The sequence below is a fragment of the Pteropus medius genome, unplaced genomic scaffold (assembly GCF_902729225.1).
Source record: "Pteropus medius unplaced genomic scaffold, Ma_sr-lr_union100, whole genome shotgun sequence".
Taxonomy (NCBI): domain Eukaryota; kingdom Metazoa; phylum Chordata; class Mammalia; order Chiroptera; family Pteropodidae; genus Pteropus; species Pteropus medius.
In genome coordinates, this window is record NW_024354875.1 from 22810552 (window position 1) to 22836020 (window position 25469).

Consider the following 25469-nt stretch of genomic DNA (forward strand, 5'->3'; position numbering starts at 1 on the left):
ATAGACTGTCTAATTTGCCAGATAGATTCCTTGCTGTTGAGGTAATCCTTGACCCTCAACAGTGGGTCACACGATTACTGCTCTAGTCAAAGCTGTATGAACCAGACGTGACCCAAGGAGATGATGGCTAGTCATAAATCTATGACAAATACTAGCTGCCTCTAAAAGATGCTATGATATAATCAGATTCTCTCTGACACAGACATTTTAACTAATAGAAACAGGGCAACTTGTTGCTAAATGGGAAATCATAAAGGCTGTGGTCCTAAGAATATACAAGATTTTTTAAAAAGTTGGAAAAAATGTTGGAAGAGCAGATGTACAAAGAAGCTGAGAGGTCCTGAGAGAGAGATGAGAGTATGGCCAATCTCAGGTCTTTCTCCTGGACATGCCTTTTTTTATTTTCTTATATTCCCTGAGACGTCTCTATCCTTCCAAATCTATCCTTTCAGTTTTTTAGTGGGTTATTGTTACCTGCAACTCAAAGAGACTGGCAAAAAACTTTCTAACAAATATCATCAAGCTCTATCTGACTAATCCTCGGCCACAACTTCCCGTCTTTGAAATATAGAGAGCCCTTTAGTTTCTACCCAGGAAGCTACTAATTACATTGACTTTTTACTGCTCTGTATTTGTTTTATGAATCCACTGTATTATTCAACACATAGCCAGTATGTCTGTTGAATCTTAGTTTCTCAATCAGTAAAATGGGGTTAACTATACCTGCTTCAAAGAGCTATTGTAAAAAGAATGCCTAGCATACTTCCTGCTAGGTATTTTGTTCTTTTCTGTTTGGCCAGAATTCTCTTTTATGACATTGCAAATATCCAAAAATTCCCAACTAGTTACAATAATTCCCTCCACCATTCTTTTAACCATAAAATTTAGTCAAATTATATACTAAATTATCTTTTCAAATATGCCTCTTCCACTTTCCTAATTTCTTATTATTTTATGAATTGAAAAGAATTTGTCCATGTCTTATTAGTGTACTGACAGGCCCAAATATTAACATCATATTCGTAATTTTTATTTGGAAGATTCAAGACCCCTTGCCCATATATAACACTGCTCAGAAAGAATTTAATTGTCTACCTCCACAATACGAGGCCCTAAGCATACATCCCAAATGTGTCTTGACATGACCTGCACTAAATACATGAAAACAATTAACAGTTAAATACAATGATTTAATGAACATAACTGAGCCAATTTTTTTGAGTATTTCTGCAAAGTAAAACAAAGTACCAACTCAATAACAAAATCATTCTAAAAATGAACACTGAGACGATAAAAATGTTTAAGTATCTTAAGAATAGCTTCCCTATTACTAAAACAATAAATGTAGTCTAATGATAGAACCATATACACCTATTGGAACTACAAAACTGTCTGTATTTTAAATGCTCATCTACATATTCCACTTCAAATGTTTGATAGTTAAGAATATTTGGTTTCCACAAAAGACTAAACACTGAGTTATCACATGACCCAGCAATTCTTTTCCTAAATATATTCCCAAGAGAAATAAAAACATACATGCAAACAAAAAAACTTGTACACGAATATGGCAATAACCCAAATGACAATCAACTGATAGATAAGTACAATGTGGTATACCCATACGATTCGGCAATAAAAAGGAATGGAGCATTGATACATGCTACAACATTGAAGAATCTTGAAAACGTTATGCTAAATGAAAGAAACCAGTCACGAATGACCATATATTGCATGATTCCATTTATATTAAATGTCCAGAAAAGGCAAATCTATAAACACAGAAGGTAGATTAGTGGTTGCCTTTGATTATGGGAAAGTAGGAGAAAAACAGGGAGTGCCTGCTAATAGGTACTGGGGATTTGGGGACAAGAATGATGAAAGTATTTAATCGTGATAATGGTTGCACAACTCTGTGAATACACTAAAAACTGGATTGTATACTATAAATGGGTGAACTGTATGGTATGTAAATTATATGTCCATAAAACTGTTATATTATAAAAGAATATTTGGATCTCATGTTAACAGAATGCTATAGACTTAATACATTCTCTACTGAAATTTTAAAGTCAGTATTCTCAATTCTAGCCTCTATATCCAAGACTAAATGTAGAATGTTCTTAATATGATCTTTCATGTGTTACTTATCAAATCTCTCCGGCACTTATTCATTTAGTTATTTTTGCAACTCCATATATGTTATACAAACACATATGTGTGTGTGTGTGTGTGTGTATTCATTTAACTTGCTAGAGCAATATTAATTTAGTTTGGGGACTTACAAATTTATCCAACATTATAAATTCCTAAGTACTTAGAAGACTTGTTCTGCAACTTCATTCTAATAGTCACATGACAAGCTAGATTTTTATGATAGAAGGATTTAACGGAGTTAAATAAGACTGAGATTCTAAAATACATATACTATTCACCATCTTCTGCTGGTTCTATTTCCTAAATATCTTCTATCTATTCCTACCATCATCTTAGCACAATCCTACATCAGTTCTGACTGGAAATACTGCAATGGACTTCTAACGGGTCTCTCTGCTTCTCTTTTTCTCCAATCTTTCCCCACGCAGCCACAGTAATGCTATTTTTAAAAAACAGTAACCCTTTCAATATACAAATCTGATCCCGCCACTCTCATACTTAAAATCTTTCAGTATCTCTACATCACAGGTATGGCAAAATCACAGGTGTTCTATTGGCATAAAGAGCTCTTCTTAATGAGGCCTCTGACTTTCTCTTTGGTCTTGCTCTCTTCTCATACACTAAGTGACCAAACTTATTGCCATTCCACAAATATACTATGGTCTCCCCTGTATTCATACTATGTATTGGTACATGTTCACTATCCCTCACATGTCTTTTCCTCTATTCCCTGCTAAATTCTTATACATCTCATGTATTACCTACTCTGGGGAACCATTCTGACTTACTAAGAGAGTCTTAAGTATGCCTTTTTTGTTGTGCTTGTATATTCCCTAATCAAAGCACTTACAACATAGTACTGTATAGCAATTTTCCATTTTCATATCTGGCTTTCTACCACACTGTGAGAACCTTGAGAAGCATGGACTATTGCTTTTTATCTTTAGAGCCTCATAATCTAGAATATAAGAACATAATAAAAGGCTCTGAATGAAAATGCATAACCATAAAAATTTATATGGAACTTGAATATTTGCAAAATAGTTTGCAAACAGGGGTGGCTCCATAGTATAGTGGGTAGCACGTCTGCTTTACACACATAAGGTTCTGGGTTTGGGCCCCAGGTGGAGCCATGGACCATACCCCGGGTGTACCAGGCCCCGGGTACATGCCATGAGCATGTGGGAAGAGATGCCCCACCTTCAGAGATCCAGTTCTTAAAAAGAAATGGCAACATCCATAGGTCAGGGGTGGAAGTAAGCGGCGGGAGAAATAAAGAAGGGGGAAAAAATTGTTTGCAAATATATTCTCATTTTATCCTAAGAACAACTCTTGAAGTAGGTAGGTTTGGTATTATTATTTCAATTTCACGGATGAGGAATTCTGAGTTAACATCTATAATCAATGGTAAGTCAGTTTCTAAAAAGAATGAGAAAAAAGATTTATTTCTTAAAATTTTTTATAAGGGATAAGAATAAGCAGGAATAATTTTTTTAAGTTTTCATAAATACACTTGGTAATAACTAAACAAACTGCTTATCAATTTTCAATTACTGAAGTGAAAAACTTTTGACCAAGACCCACATATTTCCTTTAACCTATTATTCCAAACTCAACAACAAATATTAAGGACTTGTAATAGAGGGATATATACTTGTCAATCGTAATCCTAATATGAACTCATTCTTCTGCATCTACTTGATTCTACTCTCGTTCTGTCACTCTTATCAACTTTTCATTCTTCCCCATTTTTCTGATTTGACTATTCTACTTATTGTTTGTGTAAAACCTGGACATACCATAATAACTATTTTGATACCCTATACTAACTCCAGTTTCTGCTGCTTTGTTGGACATCCTCAGATCCTTGTAAAAGTTAGTGCAAATTAGTCTTTATCCTGCACTCCAAGTCTTTTATCAGTTAACCCAATCTCGCTATCATAATAGAAAAAAATCACTTACTTCATCATAATGTTGAAGTAGTCTCCACTCTGTTGTAAGTATAAATACCAACTTATTCAAATGATCCTTTTTGAGCTTCTGTAATTTTATACTTCGAAGCCACAAAATTTATCATTGCTTATGTTTTCTTGTCTATATAAAAAACTGAATTTCTATTTGGTGATTATAAATATTCTAAATAAATAGCAGAAGGGTACAATAATAACCAACCACTCATTAATAGCATTTGACATTGGGCAATTTAACATCTTTATTATAGTTTCTTATAGGCTTGGGACTTGACTTTTCAAAATATATCAGTAATACTTTTTTAAAAAACCTTCTCCTGCAAGCTAAGTCAAAAAGTTCCAATGTCCCATCACACTGAGGCCTTTTCTGGCCATATTATTTTAAAATGATAACCACATCGCTAACACTATTTCTCCTTTTATCATCTAAATTACTATATATTTTATTATTTTTCTTATTTATTGTCTGACTCTCTCACAAGACTATTGACTAACATATCTATTTCATTCACTATAGTATCTTCAGAAGCCTAAAACAATCCTGGCACAGACAATGTGCTCAATGAATATTTGTTGAATAAATGAAAGAAAGAATGAATGAACAGCTATCTAAGAGGACTGACAAGTTGAGGAACTCTTTAATTCGAAAAAGTCATTAACTTAAGAAAGTAAATCAAAAAATCTCTTCAAAAAGTTTCCAAAAACTAGTCAAGTAAACTGAAAATAAACCGATGTATTTGTAAAATTGATAATTAAAGCAAAAGCATCACTCTTGACTAAGATATTTATCCTATCATTCAATAAGCCTGACTTGTAAAGCACACAGTGCAGATTCTTCTGTTGGCACTTCGACCACCTCTCCTAGTTTTAATAAACTATTAAAACCTAAAAATTTAACTTGATATTCAAATCATCTATTTGTACTATAAACTCTTTTCCATATTTATACCAAACTTCTCAACTTCATTACAGGTAAAGAGTTATACACTCTGCTAGTTCGTTTGTGTTAGTTATTTTTATTTTACTTGAAAAGTAGCAATACTCTGGGGTCAGTTGAGTCACACTTGGTTTATGAGTTTCATATTAAACCTCTATCTCAAGATGTATATTGGAGTTCCAGAGAAGACAGATGAGATTCCACTCAGCTTATAAAGCAAAATAATTTTCATATGGAATACTATACACAAATATATAAAAGCACAAGTCCAGAACATTCCTCTAACCAAGTTTCACATGAATGTATTTGGTTCTGCTATTCAATCTATATATAGGTTATGTGTTAAACAAAGGTACAGAGAACAATTATGTTTCAAAATTGGCCTTAGTAAATAGAACTTGATTTACAAAGCCACATATTTATTATATAAACACAATCGATTTATTTTAAATCTTGACGGGCAGAAGTTACATTATGAAAATGACTTAACATTCTCAGGTAAAAATAATAAAGGGAGGGACTTACCCACTTAGAGAAAATTTGGCCAATAAACATCTTAATTTAGAATCTAATGAAACAAAGGAGTGTATGATTTATTTCAAAGTAAAAGAAAATTCTAGCATAGTTGGAATTTCACTTACTAGGTTTTCAAATATTCCGTTAAATGAGTTCTTTACTACATAAAAGAGGTTTACCCTAGAATTCCTTTAATGCAATGATTCCCAACCCTGGCTGTATCTTAGAAACACCGGGGGGATCTTAAAAATATTTATACCCATGCCAAGGCCCACCTCCAGACTAACTATATCAGAATCTCTGGGAGTGGGGCTTATGCATTAACAGTTCTGGAAAGCTCTCGAGGAAATTTTAATGGGTAACCAGGGTTGAGAATCATTGCCATAGTGCTTTAAAAACCTTCAGTTCAAAATTGCTAGATTATATCAATTTTGAGTTTCAAATGAAAATAATAATTAATTAGTATTCACTGCACTATAGTGTGCACTGGCCTGGTATATAATATTAAGAATGTTATAAAACTGAATAAATAAAAAGGAAAGAAGGAAGGGAGGAAGAAAAGAAAAGAAGAAAGAAATCTGCTAAAATTTGATAACCATGTTCTATAAAACATTACAGCAAAATTGAGATTGCATACAACCAGAGGGCTTAATTATTTTGTTAAAATTCACTTTAAAAGGTGGCTCTTTACACATACACATTTTCATGCATAACACATGGTTTTCTGTTTCCTTTCTTTTTTTTTTCCTTTTAGAAAAAGTATATGGTATATACGCTGAAGCCAATATTCATTTAATCTAATCTTTTACATACTCTGTACTATAAAAGAATAAAAATTAATGCTCGATGCAGTCATCGTGGAAAACAGTTTGACAGTTCTTTAAAAAACTAAACATAAAATTATCTCATGACCTAGCAATTCCATTTCCAGGTACACACATACACAAAAGAATTGCAAGCAGAGACCAGAATAAATATTTTTACATCTAAATGTCTATCAACAGATGAATGGATAATTAAATGTGTTATATACATGCATATATATATATGTATGTTTATATTTACATAATGGTATATTACTGAGGTCTAAAAAGCAATGAAGTTCTGATACATGCTATAAAATGAATGAACCTTGAAAACAAGCATTATACTAAGTAAAATAAACCTGACACAAAAGAATTATTAAATATTCCACTTATAGGAAATATCTAGAATTGGCAAATTCATGAGGACAGAAAGTATGCAGATTCAAGTTTACCAGGGACTGAGAGATGGCGGAAATAGACAGTTAGGACTTAATGGGTATAGAGTTTTTGTTTGGAGTTATGAAAAAATTTTGGAAATAGACGTGATGAGGTTGCACAAAACTGTGAATATAATTAATGCCAATGAATTGTAAACTTAAAAATTGTTAAAATGGCAACTTTTATGTTATATATTTTATCACAACTCAATAAACTTAATAATATAAGAAACCAAAACCACCACTGGATTGTACCCTTTAAATAGGTAAGCTATATGGTGTGTGAATTATATGTCAATAAAAATGTTATAAAAAATTAATGTTTGAAGTCCTTCTTCAATGCTGGAAGCTCAGGTTCCTTTTCCCGAAAAAGATTCATTCTAGCATTCTTTCCTTTATTGCTGACTCATGGCATTTTACTGTTTATATCACTCATTTAGCAATTAATATTATCTTCCTTTTGACATCGCTGGTGTTTTTAAATTACTGTTACACAATTAATATTTGATTATGCTTTGTTTATAAAACTAGATTAGTTGCTCAAATTATCAAATCAAGACCATATTTAATATTTGTATTTTATCAAATAAGATTAGCAGTAGCTCAAACTGTCAAATCAAGACCCAGTAGCCCTCTACCATCTTCAAATCATCAAAATATAATTCAATCTTATACTTGCACAAATACATTAAGTAAAAGTTTCTAAAACAAATGTTAAGAGAAACATTCTGGGGAAAAATAATCAGAATACTCATTCCCCAGGCATTCCAATTAATCAAGGATATAATAGATTTAGTCCAGTATAATTATTAAAAATAGGCAATAATAAAATACAAAAGAAAATTTTGATTAGCCAGTCATTTTTCTTTTTCCCCAACTGAATCAAAACAAGACACTGCCAAATTTAAAAAAAAAAAAAAAAAGGAGAGAATACACTAACATTTAGCGTACAGTAGTCCCACCTTATTATGGGGGCTGTATACAGATAATTTAGTTATCTGTATAATAAATATAATTTATATACGCTCCCAAGACTCCTGTGAATGCCTGAAACTGTGGATGGTACAAAATCCTATATATACTATGTTTTTCCCCTATACACACATGACTATGATAAAATTTAATTTATAAATTAGGCACAGTAAGAGATTAACAATATTAACAAAATAGAACTATAACATATAGCAATAGAAGTTATGTAAATGTGGTTTCTCTCACTGTAAAGTAGCACAAATTTCTTAAAAATTTCACAGAAGTTTCATTCTTATTATAGATATCAGCAACCTCAGCATATGATTTCTTTCCTCATTAAGTCAAGAACTTTCACCTTTTCACTTAAGGAAGCACTTCACGACTTCTCTTTGGCATATCCTAATTGCCAGCATCACTATTCTTGCATTTGGGGGCCATTATTAAGTAATAAAGGGTTCTTTGAACACAAGCACTATGGATCTGATAACTGAGATTGCTACAAAGTGATTAACGGGTGGGCAGCATATACAGTATGGACATGCTGGGAAAAGAGATGTTTCATGTCCTGGGTACATGCTGTGAGAATTTATCATGCAATTCAGAATGGTGCACAATCTAAAACTGTTTCTAGAACTTTTAATTTAATATTTTCAGATTGAAGTTAACCATGGATAACTGAAGCTGCAGAAAGTGAAATTGAAGTTAAGGGGGGACTACTGTACTGTTATTTTTTATGCTTAAAAAAGAAATGTTCAGAATATATACTTCTAATCCTAAACAAAATTAAGTAAAACATGAAATTATACAGATAATTTAGTTATAATAAAAAAAGGGTACTTTAGAGCCAACCAAAGTTTTTATTTACTTAGAAAGCTCATTGAATGATTATAGTGATCTTAAATTATACATATATGTTTGAGGTATAATAATTAATATATATTTGCATATATATACACATACACACATATATACATAGTTTTTTTGAAATATAGCATAAAAGTCTGAGAAATGAATACAATAGTATAATTGAAATAAAGTCATATATTTACAGAACAGAAATATAAAGGCTAGGTAAATGTCCTACCTATGTAATTAGCAGAAGCCTAAAATGACCTTTTAGGCTAATACGTTGTTTTAATCCACAGCAGTTTTTTTTTAATTGGTATTTTTTAAATTGTGTAACATGTTTTTGTTAAAATATTTCTTTCCTGCAGAATTTCTGAATGACTTGCTTTTAAGTGTATCTTTAAAAACATGTCATAAATGTAAACAGTCTTAACTCACATGAAATTTAAGAAATAACATATTTTGATCTAACAGCAAAAGTTTTAAGTTTTTAAAATATGACATTATTATCTCAAAAGTAAATGTTTCAATAAACAACTATATTTCTATTCCCAACTGAAGTAGAACGACTTATGTTCACTTTTCCAGTGAAAATACCCATCGGCATCTCCAAGATTACTGCTTTTTAAGCCAAAAACACGACTATTCATCAAATTCACTTCTCCGGAAAACAGCCAATAAAGGGAAGCAAACAAAAAATGATGTCCATTAGACAAAACAAATATATGAGTTAAAACTCATTCTTCATTAATTAAAAAATCATCATGCCCTTAATCTTTGAGGTTTTACAATTTACACGATTCCAAAAAGCTTGGGTTGTGATTCCCAAGGTCATAGCATATTAGAAAGAGGGATAAAGATGGTGATGATAGCAGTTGTAATTTTCTAAGCACAAATTAAGCACTACAATAGGAATGGGTTCTAGGAGTGGAGGGATTGTCTGTAATAGGTAACTGTACTGAAAGCAGTGTAAGAATTCAAGAGACCAACAAATGGCTTGACTCCATGATCAAGAAGCTATAAACCTTATGTCCCAAGGGTATCAATCACCATGTTACAGTTCAAACTAACTAATGTTCAAATGGACAACTCCTTGATACCTTAAACAAAAGTTTAAAATATCACACACTTTTAAAACAAGGGGCATGGGCAATAGAATCTAAAGACCTAGATTTGAATTCAAACCCATTACCTAATATATCAATGACCTCCGATAGTTTTGATCTCCCTCAGACTCAGGTTCTCCAAATGTAAAATGGGAATAATATTTACCTTATGGCACTATGGTGAGAATCAATGTATGGAAAAGCACCCAGTACAACTCATGAATATATATACTGTAAAAACTTAACTATGGAGAATAATCTATTCTTTGAGATAAACAATTTTGTTACTTTTTAAATATTACTACATTTAAAGATGTTACTCTGTAGTCTATAAATATGTAAGGTAAAAAATGCCAAGATTCATTTAAGCATATAAAGGATGCTCTCAAATCTCATCACAAACCATCTCTTTGACTTGATAAGTCCAATTCATTCCTCAGCCTCAACTTGGTATCTCCTCTGGAAAGCCTTCTCACAGTCTCCACTTCCATATCTAAGAGACACGTGAAAATCACATCCAAAACCAAACTACTGATCCCTCCCTAATCCTTATCCCAAACTGCTTGATCTGAAAGCTGTCCCCATCTCACAGCTGATGGCAACATCATTTTTTCCAGTTCCTCAGCCAAAAACCCTGGAGTCACGTCTTCTCTTTTTCTCATATCCCATACATCTGATCTAACAGGAAAAGCTTTTGACTGTATCTTAAAAATATTCAGAATTTGACTGCTACCACCCTTATCCAAGTCACTAACTTCACTCACTTAGATTACTCCAAGAGCCTTCTAATCAGTGGTCAAAGCCTCCCTATAGTCTACAGTTGACTCTTGAACAACACGCGTTTAAACTGCATAGGTCCAAATATAAGAGGGTTTTTTTTTTCAATAAATATGTACAATACTGTAAGTGCATTTTCTTTTCCTTATGATTTTCTTAATATTTTCTTTTCTCTAGATTATTGTTAAGTATACAGTATACAATGCACATAACATACAAAATATGTGTTTTTCAACTGTTGATGTTATCTGTAAGGCTTCCAGTAAATAGTAGGTTATTACTAGCAGTTAAGTTTTGGGAGAGTGAAAGTAACATGAATTTTTGACTGCACAGGGGGTCGACGCTCCTAACCCCCACACTGTTCAAGGGTTAACATAGCAACTGGAGTACTACTTTAAAAATACACGCCAGATTTACTGAAGGCCCTGCAAGGCTCCTCTAATTCCCTCCCACCAACTACCTCTGTCAATACCTCTTCCTATTCTTCCTTCTCCCAAACTCTGCCCCAATCACACTGACCTGAACACACAAGATATACTTCCTGCCTCAAGTCCCGTACCTTGAAAGCTCTTCCTAAAGATATATAGAAAGCTAACTTCCTTTTTCTTTGTTCAAATATCACCTTCTCTGTAAGTCCTTCCCAAGACTCTAGGACCTGTCAGCACCGCAGCCCTCTTATCCTGCTCTACTTTTACTTTCCTCTATAAGATGTGTCACCTTCTAACATGCTATATATACTTTACTTATTATGCTTATTGTTTTATTTCCACCCCCACACTATAGAATACACAAGAGCAGGGACTTGAGAGTTTCTTTACTAAGCTATCCCATGTGCCTAGAACAACACCCAAAAATGCAAATTAAATATGTAAATAAAATACATTAGATACTTGTGTCAATTTTAGCATCCTCTGTTATATCAATTAACATACTGTACTGTAACAGCCTGTTAATTTTCTGTCTCTTCCACTAAACTGTAAGTTTCTTGACACAAGGGGTTTTATTTTGCCCTCCGCCAGTACTTCTTTACACTGCCTGACAGTACACTTAGTAAGCATTCCATATTTGATAAATGGATAAAAAAAATAAAATCTTCTAAATCAAAGGTGTAAGCACCTTTATTATCTCCAAAATATAAACACAATGCTTTAAAGACATGACACTGAAGACTGAGTCCTAGATTCTGTTAGAACTGGTCTGGCTCTGGTACTTACTGGCTAAAGAACATTGATGAAATTATTTACATTTTCTACAGCTATATTCTTATCAGCTAAAATGGAGAGAATGATGGTACCTGCACTTCATGTAATTATTATGAATATAAAATTAGATGATAGTGAGGGAGTGCCACTCCAAAGCATGCCGCTCTGGCATATTGACTCAAAAACAGCAAATATAAGGAAAAAACTCTGACCTTCCTTTTATGAAAAGCAGGAAATGAAATTCCTATATGAAAACTGTCCTCTCTATACCAAAAGGGAAGTAACATTCTTATCATAAGAATAAATTCTGAGACCAAGAAGATTCTACACTAACAGACCATCTTAAAATAATTCTTACCTTCCTTTAGCCTCCTGATATAGTTTACTCATTTTCCCACAACTGCCTCTTTGTTCCACCTTATATAAAACAAATAGGTTTTGCCAGTTCTTTAGTTCTTCATTCCTTATACAGCCTCCCATTACACACAAAATCGTTATTAAATAAATCTCTATGCTTTTCTCTGTCTTAGGTCAACTTAATTCTCAGACCCAGCCATAGAGAATTCTAAGAGGGTAAAGGTAAAAGTTTGGTTCTCTTACAATAGAATTAGCCCAGAGGTTTGCACATATTAAGCATTAAATAAATGAAATCTATTACTTGTTATTACAAATTAAGTAGAGGCACTACTGTAAGTCTTACCTAAAATATTCACTAAACAATCTTTAGAATCTCCTTAGAATGTGCCGGTAATTTATATTAAAATTACTGAGTTGCCTAAATGAACTTTAATAATAAGGATATGCAAAAAAGGTACCTTAACTCTATCAACAAAAGATTGTCTTTACATTATCCCAGAATATTTTAAAATATTTCTGGATGGTTGATTCTATAACCATCTTCAGTAACGGCCTTCAATGTTTAATAATGTCATAGTATGTTTTCTTTAATATGACCAGGACACCTAACACTAGAGTTTGAAAATTAAACATCTTAGTATTTTGATGAACTATATAGGCCCATAGTAGATATACACATTCTTCCTTCTAAATAATATCATTTCCAGGAATAAGACTTTTGAGAAAAAGTTAAAATTTAAGTATATTATGACTCTTTACTAAATCACCTCCAAGCTTTCCACTTCTCATTTTAGTTGTGTATCCAACAATATGTATAATCTTTTGGTAATGTTATATTAAGAATTGAGCATAACTAACAGTTCCGTTCAAAGTACAAAGCCAATTACATGGTATTTATTTTAAACCTTATTTGCTATTATTTTATGACAGAAATAAATTTTCTACTATTTCTCTGTCTACTGTGACTCCAGAATATTTTCCTATTGTCTCTTCAGTCAGTTCTACATTTTATAAAAAACTTGTGAAAACTCATTTTCTTTATAGTTTGTACTATCACTAAAAAACAAACATACACATTTGCACTTAGCACTCATATGGACAGTAGACAAGAAAACTGAGGTAAGCAGTTTAAATGATTGTCCCAAGACCACAGATGGAGTGACTGCCAGCTTTAGGATTAAAACTAAGCTCATTATTCCCTTCTTATATTCTGAGTACTTAATATTGTTTTTATATCACAAGGATCTCTTAACTAATTTAAGAATTTAATAAAGAGAACAATTATTAATAATTATGACATATATAAATCAATTCATGAAATTTATTACATAAAAATACAATTCGTTTATCCAAATATTCCCTGAAAAAATTAATCTGATTTACTACGTAAGTTATTTTTAAGATTTTGCTTAGAGTGACAAAAAAGTAAAAGCTTAATATTATCATTTCAATGTCTTTTTAAAAAGCTAATTTCTTTAACTAAAATCTGCAATAAGTATAGGACATGGTTGGATTTGATACCAAAAAGAAATACTTTTCCATTTAAAAAAACCCTTCCAAACTTAAAACAGTAGTTTCTACTCTAATTGTAAACTTCAACTTCTGGATATATTTATAACAGATCTATCTATGAAAAGACAATGATATAAAGTAAAGAAAACATGAAATACTACTGCATTTACAGGAGAAAAAGACATAGAGTATAACATTAACAGCTTACTGTGGAGAGTGGGTTTAATCAGGAAGTAGCCATTATCCTTTCGATTCAGAGCAGTGACAGCACTCCAAAACAACAAGCCGTGATATTTTTCAGTTAAAGACATGAAAGAATTCCTACTATTGTGTCCTAGCTTTGCTGACCCCAAAGGTCACCATATGTCTTTTATCAAAAGCTATCATGAAAACATAATCCAAGTAAGCATTTACAATGTTCTATTTGTTGAAACACCTAAAATCTACCTAACACAACCTCTCTCTCTGTTACTCACAAAACATGGCTGTCTTATTCAGAGATTAGCAATTATTGTAATGAGATACTGTCGGAGAGGGTCAAATAGTACTTCCTGCAGTTTACACATCTTGATTTCCTGGTAAACAAACTGAAAGGCAGGTGGAGCACTTAGATCACCAGTAAACGTGAATGCTCACGTGACAAAACTAAACCAGGTAAGGTAGACGTCTCAAGTAATCATTCTTTTCTTAATTTTATTAATGTCAAAACGGACAATAGAATTCTTTCTTCCTTCCTTTTTTAAGGAGAGTTTATTCCTGACACTCATAAGCACCCAGTTTATAATAAGGAATGCATGAAAAACAAATCCGTTTAAGTGAGTTTTAAAAATTACTTCTGGCAAGTAAACCATAAATAAGACAATGTTAACAAAGTTAAAAAAAACAAAAACAGAATAACTGCTCAAAAACCTGCTAAATATAACGAAAAGTCTTTAAATTTCAACTGCTTCAAGAAAGTAGATAAAAGAAGTTTCTGAGTTATAAAGACCAAAATTAAATTTTCAGTAAAAGCATAAACCTATTCTTATTAAGACAAGTTCCTGCAAAATAAGACTACTCTATAATTTTATATGGCAGTCTTTGATAAAATTTTTTCAGTTATATGAATCAAAAAGTTTATTTAACTTGAAGCTATTCTCATCATTTTAAATTCATATTTCAAAAAGAAAACAAAACAAAATATTTACCTGTGAGCAGTTTTTAAAACATATTCTTAGCTTGAAAACTAAGTTTCCTTGTCCTTAGTTTTTATACACAAAATTGTTGCATTTTCACTCTCTGAAATTTCTAGTACAGCTCAATGAGGGTTGACTTAAATTAAGGGTATAAAACAAACACACACTCTGTCAAAAGAATAAACTAATTCACTACTTTAAAAATATTTAGGAGATTTTTTTTAAATCTATTAAATTGCATTTATCTTAAAAATTCTATATATACTAAGGCCATGTATGAACATACACGCTTTAATTTTAATGCAAAGAGCTCTTAACAACCCTTTTATAACAATATAACCATATCAAGGCATTAAATTATATTACTTCAATCAGTTTTATATTTCCTCTGTTAAAAAAATAAAATTATAATGTACTTAAATAGAAAACAAAACAAAGTGATGATAAAATCAATAACAAAAAGGACATCCAAGTAGATAACTACCAAGAATACAGAAACTCAGAACAGGTCTCATTACAAACAATGTGTCATTTAAAAGGAGTATGTAATATTGAACATAAATGCAAGTCACTATGTAATATTGAACATTAATGCAAGTCACTAATCACCACCTCTACTACAATGACACATGAAACAGACAGCAAATTTTCAGAAAACTAAGACTAAGGAGTTAGTTCTAACTGAATTTCTGGGTCAAATTAAATAATTCAAATATCCTATAGTTACCTGGAATGTAAAATATAGCCCTTATGTACTTTATAGAAAATTTAAGATATAATTCCTACTAAATAGGTAGTTTTGCCTGTGTAATTCAAATACCAAAACAAAACAAAATTTTAAATCAGAATATTATTATTTCAATTATTTCAAATATCCATGACTATCTGTTTCCCATAATGGGTCATCAAATTTAGAGAATAATAAAATAAAATATCGAAGAAAATAAATTTGGAATTTTGTTTCATTTAAGGTATCTCTAAACAAGAGTCAGCAATTTTGGTATTAAGAGTTTACAATTCTGTTAAAAAGGAGAAAAAATAAGAAGGGTAATATATATGGTAGCCTTTGAGTTAGGGAAAAAAAACCCTTTGAGCTGACATATGAGAAAAAGGCACCTTTTCCTACTCTAGGATATATTTAGCCCCACTTGTTCTCTCAGTTAGGCATTCTTCTGTAAGGCACACATACCACAACGAACTATACCTGGTAGTTCTATATATGCAGAAAGCTTCAGAAAGGATTCCTCTGCCCCCTAGCAAGTCTAAGAAATTACAAAAATTAAGTCTTCCATGAATTAAGAAATTCTGCAAAATAAAGAGGGAGGCAGGGGAGGGTACATGAGGAGAAAGAAAGTCTCCTACTTTTATTTAATTGCCTTTTGCTGGCAATAAATAAGCTTTACATAGTTATTTATATTCCATTTTATTCCAAAAAAATTTAAGGTGACTTACAAAAATATGAGCAGTAGAACGAAATGCCTGCAAAATATAAATGAATATGAATAAAGGGAAAATAAGAGAAAGCAAGAAAGGTGAAACACAAGATAAAGTTGGAACACAAAAGCACCTATCATAAGGCCTTGCACAATTCTAAGATATAGGCAGCTCAGCTCTGATCTTCCTAGCAATCAAAGTGGGAAAGAAGATTAAATCAGAACATATTCATTCTCAGTAAGATCTATTTTACAAACAAGCACCAAACCCTTTCCTAGTACTCAGAATTGACAGAAATTTCTATATTTTAGATTAATGCAACACTAGACAATACAATAATTTTCTCAAATATCATCTTTCCAGAAATTCACAAATTTCATATGAAAGTTTTAACATCTCAGTGCAAGCCAGGGTCGTAAAATAATGAAAGGTTAACCCAGAAAATAAACCATCCTACTAGGAATTCTTCTGCAATTTAACTAATCTGGGTCTATAAACAAAAACTAACAATCTATAGGATCTTTTGTTAAATTCACAGTCCATTTTTTTATTCCAAATTCATATTTCATTTTCTAAATTCAGGTTCTTATGCTGGACAAGTAAGTAAAATGGGCATGCAAGCAATAACTGTGGTTCCAGATTAGACGAAGGAGAGGACACTGGTAGGTAGGTCCAGACATTTAAAAAGGACCTCTCTTTTTTAACTTTCCTCTTTTTTTCTTTGGTGACCATCTATGATCTTGCTCAACCCAACGGCTTGGGAAAGCAATCTATGATGATTCTGATTCCTCTTCAGTTTGGTACTTCTAACTATGGCAGAGAAATCTGAGGTAGAATTCTAGATTCCTACATTTCCAGTTAGTCTGCACCAGTTTAGGGTCATTTTAGAGCATGAATCTTTGCACACTTTTACAGCATTCACTTTTTATATTGTTAGTGGTGGGAAGGGAGAGAGCAACATTAACATAAAGGGAATTTCCTATCCCATTTTATTATACAAGAAAAAACAAGGTCCACAATGGTAGTGTCTCAATATATATTATATATCTGGACTGAATACTACTAAAATTTAACACTGCTACAATTTGATTTTCATGTGAGGTAAATAGGTAATAGCAAATCACATCTTCCATTACAGTTGGGTCGGTCTCTTTTTTTTGTCTCTCAAAGCTGCCAAGTTTATGTTCTTCCACTTCCCAAATTATATTTATGTTGTTTCTCACTGTTTCCCTACATCGTTATCAGTTTAGATCTCTTCATTTTCAGGGTGCTCCTTTACTTTCCGAGCCTAACTATCTGGGCCCATAAAACCTTTCTCTATACGATTTAGCTTTATATTGCCCTCTAATTATTTTAGAGATCTCCCTTACTAGATTTTATAGTTCTTTGTTCTCTATTACCCACTGTGAAAGATAAAATACAAACACTTTAAGTACAAATTAACTTAATATGATGCATCACTAAACTGCTGTACATATTTATAACAGCTGTTTTTCCAACATAACCATGATATTTACTAGGACTGTATCAAGTGAGCCAGAAGGCCAATTTTTACCATATAGTTAATTTCTAAATGGTATATCACCGATCCATATTAAACAAAATCTTGGGCTTTACTATTTTTAAGCTTGTCAAGAGAATTTCAGTTGTGAGAACAACTTTTGAGAACACTACCAAAAACCAAATAGATTTTGTAAATTATTGTCCGACCACTAAATGACTAAAATTAAATGACAATTGTGTCCAACTGTCACAATTTGATCCATATTTGAACTCATATACATAATCAAAATAATCATTTAGTCTATTCCCTTATTAAATGAATTCTTCCAAAGCGTAGCCACTGAAACTTGTTATTTCTGAATTTCCTATTTTATTCAAATTCAAATTCAAATCTAAGTATAGCGATGTCAACATAAAATTTTTGCAGTTGCAAAAGGTAGCTGTATTTACATTTGGCATAATATGTACACTTCTTAACATTTTTCTTGCAACAAGAAAAACCGCAAAAATGTGTTAGAAAGCACATGTTTAAGAAGCTCACATTAATATCAGCTGAATCAGTCAAGATTAGATTCTGTTCAATTTAAAAGTTATAGGATTATTTAAATGATTACATTGTTAACCACCTTATAGTTGTTTATTTCGGAGAACAAAAGTAGGAAACACATCTATAATATAAATTGTAAAGCTTTTGGACAAATTTAACAACATAAGGAAAAATAAAATTCAATTATTCTTTCTTTTCCTAAAAGACAAACTGGAAAGAGTAAACTAAAGAAAGCTACAAACAGATATATTTTCACTTATCTCAACATAATAGATACACACAGAGCCTTTAAGAATACAATATTCATTTTGCTGCAGAAGAACAGACATTGCATAACAATGAGATTTGCTAATGAAATCAACCATCAACCTGGAATACATATGTATTAAACCAAGACCTCAGTGTCATTTTCTTTTTACATCGTTTGTTCTTTCATTTTTTCTTGACCTTGTCAGTATTTTTGTCCTTTAGATTTTCGAACTTTGGTAAAACAAAATCAAGACTATCATATTATAGTGTACTGCTTTTTATTCATTGCATTTATTTTTAATGTAAATCCATTTGTTCTGCTTCTATCAGCACTATCAATGTACCTTTGGAAGAAAAAAAAAAAATCAATGAATGCTACCAGAAGAAACAAAGGAGGTTTATTTCTATACAAAATTTTTGGATCAGGTCCAGAAAAAAAAAAACTTTTATCAACATTTGACATAAATTCCATATGAAAACTTTTATAGCAATGTTAGTGTACTTACTTTATAAAAAATAAGAAAATAATATATTTTAATTGTAATAATATAATTCCTCTAGCAATTTCTACTACTGACAATTATTAAGTGAAATAATGTAGGCCTGATACAACTATTAACGTGAAAATTTTTCTAATGTTGTCAGATAAAAATCATAATTTTCTCCCCAAAATGCTCTGCTGTCTAGTCTACAAAGTTAACTACCAGTTTCCATTTATTAAAAATATGGAATTCTGAGAATTTTCTAAAAGGTTTATAATTTAAATTTATGATTTAGTTATTACAATTTTCTATAAAAGCACAAAAGACTATGAATTTGATATTATATATATTTTAAAAAGTACTGATGTCCTTTATCATTGATTTATATATTTTTGAATATAAGCTATTTAACTAAATGACTATCTATCCCATTGGTTGGTCGTTTACACAAATAAGGCTCTCAATTCACATGTGCTACATATAAAATTAACAGCCTATCCTGCTGTGGTATATAATTGCTACTAATTCATGATAATAATAACAGCTTTTTTTAAAAAAAGCAGTACTTGTACCAACTAAAACAGCCTTAGCTAAACAAAATTGTTTCCTATTTTAATTTTTATAATACTTTAATGTCTAACTTCAAACAATATCTTGTAAAATAGCAAAAGTCAATCAGTATTACAGTTCTGCTGGAAAAGTAAACTGAATAGATATTTCTTATTAAGCATAAACTCTCTGAAAGTTGCCATGACAGTCTAACAGTCCTCAAGGCTATTTTAAAAATCTTGAAGGATGATTTTAAGAACTACATAATCACAGACCAATCATTAATCCACTCACAATGTATTTCCCTAAAAGAAAACCCAGAAATTTCTATTAAAGTGGTGAAATATATATATCAGACTATAGAGAGACAGTTTAAATAAATGGCTATGGCAATACCAAAAACCAACTTTCTCTAGATCAAAAAATGCAATACTATAATGTGGTGATAGGCTTTAGAAGGTCATCTAGCTCCTTACTACTCAAAATATGGTCCACAGACCAGCAGAATTTAAATTCCTTGTTAGAAATGAAGACTCTCAAGGCCCAGTCCAGATCTACAAAATCAGAATCTTTCGCACATTAAAATTTAAGAAGCCATGATCTAGTAAATTCTTCAGCCTACCTTACAATTTGTATACTATTCCAGTTACTTTTGATATTCTAAAAACTCTTAAAAAATCCATATTAAAATGCAGAATATTCAGAGTATAAACTATTTGTTGTATTTAAAACCCATTACCTACCATTTGCTTAATTATTTGAAGTTTCATATTCATATGGACTACTGATTTAAAATTTGTGGTAACACAAGGAATAAAAGGGTAGGAATAATATCTTTTGAAAAAAGATTTTGGCAAATATTAAATAAATGGGTAAAAATTAATAATTATTTTAACTTATTTAGCAGAAGAGCCCTTTCTCAAAATTTTGTGAAGCCCAGTATAGTAAAAAAAATAAGTGAAGGGCTATTCTTTGTGGTAGGGCAGGTACCTAGCAGTAGCCAAGACATCTCAACAGGACCAATTCATATACCTCTTCAGAGTACAGTTTGAAAAACTCTAACTTAAGAGAGCTACTTAAGAGTCTAAAAACAAATTGAACAGCTATTATAGTAATCACAAATAAAGTTTACTATTCATCAGAGCAAGCCCCAAAGATCACTATAGAGAAACCCACTGTCTAGTTTAATTTATCCTATAGTGTTTTAAAGAACACTAGATAAAATTATATAATTAAGCATTTTTTTTCTAATTCAAACCGATCTTCTCTCAGATAATTCTAATTGGTGAAGTTGGATTTTATTAATGTTACCTTTAATTAAATGATTTTAGTTAATAGTATGCTTACCATGCATAAGACATTGTTAAGTGCTACAAGGCAATACAGATGAATAAACAAAATGCCACCTTGTAAGGATAAGACAAATACATGGACTATAGTAAGTTGACCCTTGAACAACTATGTAAGCCTATTATAGGCATATTTTTCCCATACAGTACTGTAAATCCACTTTTTATTCCTTATGATTTTCTTAATAACATATTTTTTTCTCTAGCTTGCTTTAAGAATACAGTATATAATACATATAACACAAAATGCGTGTTATTAAACTGTTTATGTTATCAGAAAAGTTTTCAGACAACAGTAGGCTATTAGTAGTTATTTTTGAAGAGTAAAAAGTTATACATCTGTTTTCAACTGCACAGGGGTCAGTGCTCCTAACCCCCATGTTGTTCAAGGGTCAATTGTAGATACAGTACTATGGGAGCAAAATTAACTAAGGATATCAGAAAAGGCTTCATGGAAAACTGACATCCTAGGTGGGACTTGAAAAGTGCATAGGATTTTGAAAGGCAAAGATGGCTAAGTGGAGAAACTAGAAAAAAAAGGCATCACAAATGGTGGAAAAACATAAGCCGAGGGCTAGAGAATGAAAAGCATTGGGTGTATTCAGAAAGTAGCTTGAGATAGCTTGCAAGCTCACCAAGAATGAGGAGTTGTTCATTTTATTGCAGTAGCTATAAAACTAAAGAACGATAATACCTATAAAATTCAAGTATTAATATACCTGTATGGTATAATAAGGGCATTAACCAATTTCCTGTTTGCCCCGAGAATACTCGAGAATACTCGCTAGCAGCGCTGTGGAGGCAGTGTTTACCCTAAGATAACTCACATATTACACTCCTAATCTTACCCCTGAAATATCTAGCTTTTGTTATTATTTTCGCATTGCTCTAGTATATCGATAGTCTTTGGAAACAAATGATATCATTCTCTTACAGCATTCTGTTTTTAATAGTGATATTTCCATTAATAAAATCTAGCAATTCTTGATCGCTGAAAATGTCAAATCCTAGATGTTCCACTTTGTGCTGTTCTGTGATTTGAAATTTACTGCACAAAAAAAATTATTAAATACTGATCATCATATACATTTGTTACATTGGGATTAGAGACAAGTTCTGTTTAGAAATAACTCCAAGAACAGTTTCATATTTTATTTTCACATTGAAAACCAGTCAGATTTGCTTCAGCCTCAAAGAGCGTGTTTATGTGAAATTAAAGCTGGAGCGAGATGTACTTTTTTCCCTAAAAAGGAAATGGGTTAAATATCTACTGTTTAAATAAAATAACCAATAAGTGAATGAATGAAAGTTAGTCCGGCTAGTGTAAGGCATATGTAGAAAACAATGAGAGATATGGCTGAAAAGGCAGTTCAGGACTTAATTGGAGACAATCTTGAATAGCAAACTAAGTGTTTTAATTTAATGCTGCAAACAATGGTAAATATTAGAAATATTGATCTAGTAGTTTTAAGTAAAACAGAATGGAGCAGGAAGACATTTCTAACAGGGATACTGCACTATTCAGTCTGTCACAGTAGTTTAGGCAAGAGGTAAGGGTCTAAACTAAGGTTGAGGTAGAGTCAGAAATATGGAGATAAATATGAATATGAAAAATAAGTCAACAATTTTTTTTTACTTCTTAGTTGGTCAAATTAGAGCAAGAAATAAAAAATTATATTGTGGAAGTAAAATTTGTTAGGCTTCATAACAGATTTTATATAGAGGGAGTGGTAAGGCAAAAAGTAAGAAAACCCCAAAGGATGGTAAAAATGTAATCAGAAAATCTCTTATGCACTGGAGGTGAAAAATGACACAACCACTGTAGAAAGAAATTAAACAATACATAGTAAAATCAAAGCTGTATGTAGTCTATATAACTGCAACTCCACTTCTAGATATGTAACCCAGAAAAGTTCTCATACATATGCATAAGGTGTATACAAATATGTAAAATGTAGCTCTATTTATAGTGAAATACTGGAAAATGAATAAATTAAAAGATTGTAGTGTGTTTATGTAATGAAATATACCTGTATACAGCTGTTACAATGAATGAACTACAGTGACACTATCCATTATTAACTATCCAGATTTATTAGCATGGATATATACCTTTAATATACACACACGACCACTTGAGAAAAGTAAAGGTTTTGTTTGTTTACTTCTATTTATCTTTTTATTTATGATAGGCCAATCCTAAATAAACCAAGAAGTTAGATAGATATGTTTTATGAATGATCAGTGAAACACGTCTCTGGAGGACATAGAAAAGAATAAAAATAAAAAAGCATATAAGGTTTAGTGAAGAGGTAAAACAGTTTGTTTTTGCCAAGACTTATTTATTTTATATCAGGAAGTTTGTACCTTTTGACCACCTTCACCCATTTCACCTATCCTCTAACCCCTGCCTCTGGAAACCACTGTTCTTTTTCTGCGTTTGTTTTTGTTTTTTTAAGAGTCCATGTAGGATTGATACTATGATATTTGTCTTTTTCGGTATGACTTATGTCACTTAGCACAATGCCCTCGAAGTCCATCCATGTTGTTGCAAACAGTAGGATTTCCTTTTTATGGCTGAATAATATTCCTCTGTGTGTGTGTGTGTGTGTGTGTGTGTGTGTGTACACATACATGACATTTTTTATTCATTCATCCATCAATGGTCACTTAGGTGGTTCCATGTCTTGGAATAGAAAAAGGAAAAAAAAAAAAAGACAAATTTTTAAACGTTTTAATTTCAGATAACTAACTATATTTTTACAGAAAGTTGAAAAATAGTACAGTGAGGTCCATAGTATTCATCACCCAGTTTCTACCAATGGTAACACCTTATATAACTATATATAAATGCAATATAAAGACCAGGAAACAAACTACAATGTATATGTATAGTTCTAAGTCATTTTATCGCATGTGTAGATATATGTAATCAACACTATAATAAAGACACCGAACTATTCCATCACCACAGAGATCTCTCTCTGCTACTCCTTTCTCATCACCCAAATGCCACTCCCTCACCATCCCTAACACCTGATAATCACTAGTTTGTTCTCAATCTCTATAATTTTGTCTTTATATAAATGGAATCATGAAGTGACATTGTGAGATTACCTTTTTGCACTCATGCACTTGTGATCTATCCAACTGTTGTGTGGATAAACAGTTGATACCTTTTTACTGCTGAGTAGTATTCCATGGTATGGACACAATATACTGTGCTTAGCCACTCACCTACTGTAAGACATTTTGATTGTTTCCAATTTTAACTATTACAAATAAAACTGCTTTGCACAAACATATAGTCATTTTGCTGGGATAAATGCCCAGGAGTACAGTTGCTGGGTAATGTGCTAAGTGTATATTTGTTTGTTTAAGAAACTGCCAAACTCTTTTCCAGAGTGTCTGTATTATTTTGCATTACCATCAGTAATGTATGAGTTCAATTTCTCCACATGCTTGCCAGTATTCGACATTGTCACTATTTTTTATTTTGGCTGTTTTGATAGGTAAGTAGTGATATTTTGGCATTTGGCGTTTCCTTGATGGCTAGTGATGCTGAACATCTTTTCATGTCTTCTTTTGACATCCATTTATCCTTTTTGGTGAAACGTTTCTTCATGTCTCTTGTCCACTTTCTAATTGGACTGTTGGCATTTTTACCATAGAGTTTTGAGGATTTATATATCCTGAATATGAAACTTGTCAGATATGTGGTTTTCCAATATTTTCTACTAATATATAAACTGTCTTTTCATCATCTTAACAGGGTCTTCTGCAATACAAAAGGTTTTAATTTTTATAAAGTCCAATTTACTGATTTTTTCCTTTTATGGACTGTGCTATTTGCATCAATGTATTAAAACTTTTTACCAAGGCAGGTCCCATAAATTTTCCCTTAAACGTTTTCTTTTAAAAGTTTTATAGTTTTTACATTTTACATTTAAATCTATAGTCCAAGCAGATTTTGAAAGGAAAAAAAGGGGAAACTGATAGATTTGTTTTTTAGAAGGTCTTCAACAACTTTAAGTAGAATTAATTTCATTATTTATTGGGTACCCACTTAAAGAATGAAGCACTTAAGATAGGTACAAGCTATAGGATGTAGAGAGTGGAGAAAACACAAATATATATTTTTATTTCATTTTTTAAGTGCTTTGACAGAATTATACATCAATGCACCTGACTTAGTCAAGAAGAGCTTGATAGTGTTCTTGGGGAAGATTATATCTGTTTTAAACCTTTAGGAATGAAGAAATTAGGCTGGCTACTCACAGGGAAATGGCTGTGTCGGGAAGAGATAATAGTACTGAACAAAAGCAAAAGAACATACAGCCACTGCCTGCTTTAAGGAAGTATAAATGGTTTCAACATTGGTAAGCACTAAGCATGGGTGATTCAGGCAAAATTTCAGATATAGGCAGGAGACAGATTGTGGAAGATTTCATATGCCCTGTAAATAAGATTAAATTTCATTTTGTAGTGATGGGAAACTAGTAAAGGATTTTAAGTAGATGAATAACCTAGTTAGGTTTCTGATGCCAATTAGATTGCCACTAAGAGGATGATGAATTTAGACAGAA

The 25469-nt window shown here is 31.7% G+C and overlaps 1 protein-coding gene across 1 annotated transcript in view; it reads right to left on the bottom strand.

Moving 5' to 3' along the window:
• Positions 1-25469, bottom strand: part of BAZ2B (bromodomain adjacent to zinc finger domain 2B) — a 292925-nt gene that overhangs the window by 137629 nt on the left and 129827 nt on the right. The window lies entirely within an intron of this gene.